We start from the raw sequence: 9,990 nt of genomic DNA on the forward strand, positions 1-9,990 counted from the left end.
CTGAACAATCAAAATGTCAATAAGTAACGTTGATATTCCTAAGTAATTAATATCAGTGTTTCTTAAGTGGCCAACCTGATGGTTCAGACAGTAAAGGTGATTGGAGACCCGGGTTCGATCCCTGAGTTGGGAAGATCCCTGGAGAAGGGAATGGCAACCCACGCCAGTATTCTTGCCTGGAGAATTCCATGGACAGAGGAGCCTGGTGGGCTATAGTCCATGGTGTCCTGGAATCAGACACGACTGAGCAACTTTCACTTTCAAAAAGCTATACAACGTTTCCAGTGATCTCAAATCTGTTCAAAATGAGCTCACAGTTCTACCCCAATAAAGAAGGCGTCTCGTTTTTATTTTAAAATTTTTATGTAGTCTTTGCAACGTAGACATATGCAATGTTGTATTCTCCTTTATTTTACCTACAAAGTATTTTTGTGTTTTATTACATAATCACATTATGAATGATGAAGCAGAGTTCTGATGAATAAATGCACTATAACCATTCTTCCTCTAGTCATATCAACTTTATTATACATAAACCTCAATAATGAGATTATTGTTTGTAGTTTCTCTTATAGATTTTTCAGCAGTGACAATAAGTTGTATGAATTGGAAAAAAAAAACCTCTGCAACATAAGACCACTGAGTTGAAAAAAAAAAAAAAGACCACTGAGTTGAGTTTTATTCAGGGTCTTAACAGAAGATTATATAGTCCAGAACAGCGCTGAGGAACTGCTCTGAAGAAGTAGGGTATCATATATATATATATACATGTATATGTATGTGTATATATATATATACATGTATATATATGCACATATATATGTATGTATGTGTGTATGCATATATATGTATGTGTGTATATGTATGTATACATATATATGCATATGTATATATATGCATATATATATGTATGCATATATACATGTATACATATGTATGTATATGTATATGATTTTGGATGGGGAATTCATGCAGTCAGGTACATATCTCAATAAAAGTGAAAGTTGCTCAGTCAGGTCCAACTCTCTGTGATCCCATTAACTATATAGTCCATAGAATTCTCCAGGCCAGAATACTGGAGTGGGTAGCCTTTCCTTTCTCCAGGGGATCTTCCCAACCCAGGGATGGAATCCAGGTCTCCTGCATTGCAGGTGGATTCTTTAGCAGCTGAGCCACCAGGGCGGAATCTCAACAAAAAACAATTGCTAGTCAGGAGGAACAAGCATCTCAGTTAATGATTTTAGTGCTTGCTTTTTCGTTTCCATGTGTGGAAAGATGCTAGAATTTGGTTTCATTAAAATTCTTCCTGAGACACCTATCTATCTAATGGGCGTGTTTTGCCAAAGCACGGAGTGCCTCAACCTGTTCCTTATCTTTAATCCTTTCAGGGTATACTGCTGGTCAATGACTGCAGTGGCTAAGACATGGTCCTTCTAGAACTGGATGGTGGGCAACATTCTTTGTTTTGCAAGGGCTTAAGCCTCTTAAGCTTCCCCAGTAGCTCAGCTGATAAATAATCCATCTGCAATTCATGAGACCCTGGTGCGATTCCTGGGTCCGGAAGATCCCCCGGAGAAGGGATAGGCTACCCAATCCGAGATTCACAGGCTTCCTTGGTGGCTCAGATGGTAAAGAATACATCTGCAATGAGGGAGACATGAGTTTGATCCCAGAGTTGGGACGATGCCCTGGAGGAGGCCATCACAACCCACTGCCAGTATTCTTGCCTGGAGAATCCCCATGGGCAGAGGGCCCTGGTGGGCTACAGTCCATAGGGTCTCCAAGAGTCAGACACAACTGAGAGACTTAAGCACAGCACAGCACAAGTCTTTTAAAAGTCTTTCAAAGTGGCTCAGTGGTCCACCTGCCAATGCAGAAGAAACAGGAGACTTGGGTTCAATCCCTGGGTGGGGAAGATGCCCTAGAGGAGGAAATTGCAACCCACTCCAGCACTCTGGCCTGCAAAACCCCATGGACAGAGCCGCCTGGCAGGCTATATATAGTCCATGGGGTCACACAGAGTGGGAGGCAACTGAACCGTGCACATGCACTTGCAGTCCTTTTAAAATAACTTCAGAACTTTGAAGTATCTACTGTCAGTTGTTTCCAATGGTAATATCAATTTGCTTTTTCACCAGCCATGGGTGAGTGGAGAGATGAAAAGGGTTTAAAAAGTTTGGGTTGTGGACAAATCTGTTTTCTGAGTTTCCTAGCATCATTGATGCTGGGAAAAATTGAAGGCAGGAGGAGAAGGGGATGACAGAGGAGGAAATGGTTGGCTGGCATCACCGACTTGATGGACATGGGTTTGGGTAGACTCCAGGAGCTGGTGATGGATAGGGAGGCCTGGAGTGCTGCAGTCCATGGGTTCGTAAAGAGTCAGACACGACTGAGCCACTGAACTGACTGACTAGCATCATTATAACATTGAAAGGTCTATCAGTAAGCTAATTCATTTAAATGGTTTTAATTCTTATTGTCAGTTGTTTTCAACTATAGCATTTTACAGTCAGAAAATAATAAATGCTTATAATAGATAATTTGAAAATGCAGAAGTACTAAAAACCATCTGTACAAAAAACAAATCAAGAATAATTCTACTTCTTAGCAATAAGTACTGAAATCATTAAAATAACTGATAAAATTGTTTCCAGTGATTCCCCCTTCCTCCCCTCCCCCACCCAGGCAAGTAATGGTAGAAGTGTTAAGAAACAATAAAAGGTTGGATTCATAATGTATATGGAAGTTTATGTTCCTCTTCTGGGTATTTTAATAAGCTATACAATTAAATTATTCTTAGTAAGAAAAGTCTAGAGACCGTGCATTCCACTCCACCCCCAATCATGTCTGTCTCCACCCCTACACACCAGTGGTCACTGCCAGGAATGGTTCAAGAAACTTTGTGGTGGTAAACGTGCATACTTTATATAGCTTTAAATCCAGCTTTTACTCATCCCACCCCAACCCTCCATACACTAACTCTTACATACTATCTTGAGATTTTTCCCATGTTACAAAAGCAGTGCTATAAAATAGATAAAAGTAGAACTTTGGGGGCAGACCTAGCTCTGCAAAATAGAACCTAAAAGACTAATCGTTTCAGGAAAGCTCTCGGCTTCAATTTTCTCTTCTGTCAAATGAAGTAATAATAATTATAAAGAGATCATGTAAATGTTAAAAGCATGGAAATCACTTGTAAGTCTCTTTAGTACATTGCCTTGCCCATGGTAGGTGCTCAATTAATGAAAACTATTTTTACTTAGAAATGTTCTACGGAAATAGTGGGCTTCCCAGGTGGTTCCGTGGGTAAGAATCCCCTTGCAGTGCAGGAGACGTAGGACACAGGGGTTTGATCTCTGGGGTGGGATCCTCTGGAGGAGGGCACGGCAACCCACTCCAGGATTCTTGCTTGGAGAATCCCATGGACCAGAGAGCCTGGTGGGCTACAGTCTCTGGTCCCAAAGGCACCCACGACTGAAGCGACTGAGACGACCACATACAGAAACAGTGTGACGGAATGGCATCTGATTTTACTGCCACCCACAAATACCAATGTTTGTAGACAACAGGCATTCTCTGTAGTTGCGCATAAATGTAGTTTCCAATGTTTCTTTTTTGTAAATAATAATATGATTAGCATCCTTATATACAAATATCTGTGTCTCCTTTTTTCTCAGCCTAGTTTCATGAAAGTGGAATTTCTAGCAATACAATACGAACATATTTAAGATGAAATATACACCTATGTTACTTTCTAGGTAGATTATACACATTTACACTCCCAACAGCAATACATGAAAGTCCTAAATTCACAGCATCTTTCTAGCATTAAGTACTATAACTATTAATAATTTTGTTTTCTTTGTGTTTTGTGAATTCACTACTCATATCATTTACTTAGTTATCTATGGAAAACTAAAGATTTTTATTTTGGTTTTAAAGAGAATTTTGTATAACTTTAAAATATAAAAATAAACATTAAAAAAATTATTCATAGTTGACCTTTCTTATTTATCACTTTTTGATACCTGGAGCAATATTTAATTTTTATGCAGTCAAATTTATTTATATTTTCCTTGGTGTTATTTTTTCCCCAGTGTTTTTATACTTAGGATCATTAAGTCAACTACTCCCATAATGCTATTTATGAAAACACAGATATACCTACTCTGGTTTATTTTTAGGTTTTCTATTCAATTCTATTAAATTATTATCTTCTCTGTTTCATGTTTTATTTCATCTGTTTTCCATAATTTTATTTATTTTTTTTTAGGATAAAAGCTTTAATTTCATTTTTCTTCCTTGTTCACTGATGAAATAATTTAAGGCTGTAAATTTGCATTCACATATTTTAGCTCCATTTCACAAATTATGTGGTGTTATTATTTTGCTATTTTACTAAATAACCTGAGGTTATATATACATTTTCATATCACATATCACAAGAATATGAGGTCTAGATGTTTAGGAACTTGAAATTTGCAATGATAACCTAACTTTTAAATATAGCATATACATTTTATACAATAGATTAAAGGGTGACAATATGAATACCTGTTTTGTTGGAGCACAACATCATAGCACAAACACTGTTCTTATCAAATTCAGAAATTTATGAGTCACAAATGTATTTGGACTTAGTGATTGTGCATGTACAATTTTATTTACTTAAGCTGTGATGGTGTACTAATTAATTAGAAAACTGATTTTCAGAATTTGCAAATTTTCTTACATGAGTAATTGAATTCTTTTTTTGTAATGAAGCCTATGTTGAATCAAAAAAAAAAAAAAAAGGCCAACCTTATTATAATATCTGTTTCTCTTTTTGCTTCCCTGCATCAATCACATTTTTAGAAATGTCCTGAATTTATTTCACTACTTTGGAAACCAGTATAAATACCATACAATTATATTGCATATTTTGTAAATGATTCTTCCAAAATGTGGTTACATTTTTCCAAAGAGGCTGAACATCTTTAACTGAAATAGTTTTAAAATTTGGATTCCCAGAAACCCTTCAGCTTTTAAAGGGTTTTGAAAATTGCAATTAAAAAAAAAATGAAGATTAGAAACAAAAATATATTGAAATCATCCCTACAAAACAAAGGAGGGAACAAAATAGAAATAAATATTGAGAAACTAGAAATGATAATTTCATATATTAAATATCATCGCTTTATGTTTATACTCTTTAGCATGTGTGAGTTATTTGAACTGGTGTTAGCATTACCCATATTTGAATTTTCATTTAGACTGCAATTCTTGATGGAAGTAACTTATTAAATTCTCCTATCAAAATTTGAAAGTACTTTTTCTTATAATAAGTTCTCCATTATGTTTTTATTTTTTAAACTCCCACCAAAGGTGGTGCCCTTGTTAGTTTCAACAGCTTCCTGAAATGAAAGGTGAGACATGCCTGTTTCATGCCCCACCCCACACTCTCCTGGCCCATCATTGTATTCTAGTTATTGTGGGTGCAACTCAATGTCTTACTTCATCAGAATCACGTTTCGTTCTCTAACCTCAGATTTCCCTGGCGCTGACATGTAAAATGCCCAGGGGAATCCAGTCACCCCTTCTGTGCTTACCAAACCTGAAAGTGGTAGGAATAAGCATGCAAGGGTGCCACACTGACCAAGTGTCGGTGGCTAGTGGAAACGTGCGCCTGAGTCTGTCTCAAGTGGACGATTCTGAAATGTAGCCTATGAGGCTTCTTGGAGGAATTGACCCCAATTACTTATCACAGTAATCATTACTGCTCAATAATACATCCTAGGATTCAGTTTTCTCCCTCTCCTCCTTTTTGCAGTTTCCCACTGGTCTTCTTCGGAGTAATTCCTAAAATAGACTTTTTACAAGCTTTTGTCTCCAGCTCTCCTTTTGGAGAGGACCCAGGCAGAAACAAATTGAAATGTGTTGAAATGTGTGCATTCCCACTGAATATCTCCCCCCCGCCTTATTTTCTAAATTAATTTATTTTTTAATTGAAGGATAATTGCTTTACAGAATTTTGGTGTTTTCTGTCAAACCTCAACATGAATGAGCCATAGGTGTACGTGTATCCCTGCTCTCTTAAACCTCCCTCCCATCTCTCTCCCCACCCCACCCCTCTAGGTTGGTACAGAGCCCCTGTTTGAGCTCCCTGAGACATGCAGCAAATTCCCATGGGCTATCTATTTTACATGTGGTGATATAAGTGTCCATGTTACTCTCCGTACATCTCACCCTCTCCTCCCCTCTCCCCATGCCCATAAGTCTGTTCTCTATGTCTGTTTCTCCATTGCTGCCTTGCAAATAAATTCATCAGTACCATCTTTCTAGATTCCATAGATATGTGTTAGTATATGATATTTATCTTTCTCTTTCTGACTCACTTCACTCTGTATAATAGGCTCTAGGTTCATCCACCTCATTAGAACTGACTCAAATGTGATCCTTTCTATGGCTGAGTATTATTCCATTGTGTATATGTATCACAACTTCTTTATCCATTCATCTGTCGATGGACATTTAGGTTGCTTCCATTTTCTAGCTATTGTAAATAGTGCTGCAATTAACACTGGGATACATGAGTTTCTTTCAATTTTGGTTTCCTCAGGGTATATGCCTAGGAGTGAGATTGCTGGGTCATATGGTGGTTTTATTCCTAGTTTTGTTCCAGTTTCTAAACTTCAAAATTTTGTATGCAGGGTCCTAATATTGAAGTGTTCTAGCAGAAAGCAAAGAAGAACTAAAGAGACTCTTGGTGAAAGTGAAAGAGGAGAGTGAAAAAACTGGCTTAAAACTCAACATTCAGAAAACTAAGATCATGGCATCTGGTCCCATCACTTCATGGCAAATAGATGGGGAAACAGTGGAAACAGTGGCAGACTTTATTTTTGGGGGCTCTAAAATCACTGCAGATGGTGACCACAGCCATGAAATTAAAAGATGTTTGCTCCTTGGAAGAAAAGCTATGAACAACCTAGACAGCATATTAAAAATCAGCGACATTACTTTGCCAACAAAACTTCATCTAGTCAAAGCTATGGTTTTTCCAGTAGTCATGTATGGATGTGAGACTTGGACTATAAAGAAAGCTGAGAGCTGAAGAATTGATGCTTTTGAACTGTGGTGTTGGAGAAGACTCTTGAGAGTACCTTGGCCAGCAAGGAGATCCAACCAGTCCATCCTAAAGGAAATCAGCCCTGAATATTCGTTGGAAAGACTGATGCTAAAGCTGAAGCTCCAATACTTTGGACAGCTGATGCAAATAACTGACTCATCCTGATGCTGGGAAAGGTTGAAGGCAGGAGGAGAAGGAGACGACAGAGGATGAGATGGTTGGATGGTATCACTGACTTGATGGACATGAGTTTGAGTAAGCTCTGGGAGTTGGTGATGGACAGGGAGGCCTGGTGTGCTGCCATCCATGGGGTCACAAAGAGTTGGACATGACTGAGTGACTGAACTGAATGGAACTGAGACGCTATTTTCTTTCTTTTTTTAAAAAATTTATTACAACATTTTTTATTTTTTCTTTCAGTTCCTTAAAACTGTTCCAAATAACAGTCTTCAAGCTTTGATTCCTCTTAGTTAGCTTCATTTACCTTCTACATTCAATGTGACGTAGGTTCTATAATAATATTTTTTAAAATGTAGTGTTGTTGCTTTACATTATATTAGTTTCAGGTGTACAACCTGGTCGTTCAGTACGTTTACAGATAATACTCTATTAAAAGGCATTACAAGAAAATAGCTATAATTCCCTGTGCTGTACAATATGTCCTTGTTGCTCATCTATTTTATACATACTTTACATTTTCTTTTTTTTCCCCCCAATTATTTTTATTAGTTGGAGGCTAATTACTTTACAACATTGTAGTGGTTTTTGCCATACACTTACATGAATCAGCCATGGATTTACATGTGTCCCCCATCCTGAACCCCCCTCCCACCTCCCTCCCCCTCCCATCCCTCTGGGTCTTCCCAGTGCACCAGCCCTGAGCACGTGTCTCATGCATCCAACCTGGGCTGGTGGTCTGTTTCACCCTTGATAGTATACATGTTTCAGTGCTGTTCTCTCAGAACATCCCACCCTCGCCTTCTCCCACAGAGTCCAAAAGTCTGTTCTATACATCTGTGCCTCTTTTTCTGTCTTGCATATAGGGTTATCGTTACCATCTTTCTAAATTCCATATATATGTGTTAGTATACTGTATTGGTGTTTTTCTTTCTGGCTTACTTCACTCTGTATAATGGGCTCCAGTTTCATCCATCTCATTAGAACTGATTCAAATGAATTCTTTTTAATGGCTGAGTAATATTCCATGGTTTATATGTACCACAGCTTTCTTTTTATTTATTTATTTATTTTTTCAGTGGGTTTTGTCATACATTGATATGAATCAGCCATAGATTTACACGTATTCCCCATCCCGATCCCCCCTCCCATCTCCCTCTCCACCCGATTCCTCTGGGTCTTCCCAGTGCACCAGGCCCGAGCACTTGTCTCATGCATCCCACCTGGGCTGGTGATCTGTTTCACCATAGATAATATACATGCTGTTCTTTCGAAACATCCCACCCTCACCTTCTCCCACAGAGTTCAAAAGTCTGTTCTGTACTTCTGTGTCTCTTTTTCTGTTTTGCATATAGGGTTGTCGTTACCATCTTTCTAAATTCCATATATATGTGTTAGTATGCTGTAATGTTCTTTATCTTTCTGGCTTACTTCACTCTGTATAATGGGCTCCAATTTCACCCATCTCATTAGGACTGATTCAAATGAATTCTTTTTAATGGCTGAGTAATATTCTATGGTGTATATGTACCACAGCTTCTTTATCCATTCATCTGCTGATGGGCATCTAGGTTGCTTCCATGTGCTGGCTATTATAAACAGTGCTGCGATGAACATTGGGGTGCACGTGTCTCTTTCAGATCTGGTTTCCTCAGTGTGTATGCCCAGAAGTGGGATTGCTGGGTCATACGGCAGTTCTATTTCCAGTGTTTTAAGAAATCTCCACACTGTTCTCCATAGCGGCTGTACTAGTTTGCATTCCCACCAACAGTGTAAGAGGGTTCCCTTTTCTCCACACCCTCTCCAGCATTTATTGCTTGTAGACTTTTGGATAGCAGCCATCCTGACTGGCGTGTAATGGTACCTCATTGTGGTTTTGATTTGCATTTCTCTGATAATGAGTGATGTTGAGCATCTTTTCATGTGTTTGTTAGCCATCTGTATGTCTTCTTTGGAGAAATGTCTGTTTAGTTCTTTGGCCCATTTTTTGATTGGGTCATTTATTTTTCTGGAATTGAGCTGCAGGAGTTGCTTGTATATTTTTGAGATTAATCCTTTGTCTGTTTCTTCATTTGCTATTATTTTCTCCCAATCTGAGGGCTGTCTTTTCACCTTACTTATAGTTTCCTTTGTTGTGCAAAAGCTTTTAAGTTTCATTAGGTCCCATTTGTTTAGTTTTGCTTTTATTTCCAATATTCTGGGAGGTGGGTCATAGAGGATCTTGCTGTGATTTATGTCGGAGAGTGTTTTGCCTATGTTCTCCTCTAGGAGTTTTATAGTTTCTGGTCTTACATTTAGATCTTTAATCCATTTTGAGTTTATTTTTGTGTATGGTGTTAGAAAGTGTTGTAGTTTCATTCTTTTACAAGTGGTTGACCAGTTTTCCCAGCACCACTTGTTAAAGAGGTTGTCTTTTTTCCATTGTATATCCTTGCCTCCTTTGTCAAAGATAAGGTGTTCATAGGTTCGTGGATTTATCTCTGGGCTTTCTATTCTGTTCCATTGATCTATATTTCTGTCTTTGTGCCAGTACCATACTGTCTTGATGACTGTGGCTTTGTAGTAGAGTCTGAAGTCAGGCAGGTTGATTCCTCCAGTTCCATTCTTCTTTCTCAAGATTACTTTGGCTATTCGAGTTTTTTTGTATTTCCATACAAATTGTGAAATTCTTTGGTCTAGTTCTGTGAAAAATACCATTTGGTAGCTTG

Source organism: Cervus elaphus, chromosome 2 (genome assembly GCF_910594005.1).
Source record: "Cervus elaphus chromosome 2, mCerEla1.1, whole genome shotgun sequence".
Taxonomy (NCBI): Eukaryota; Metazoa; Chordata; class Mammalia; order Artiodactyla; family Cervidae; genus Cervus; species Cervus elaphus.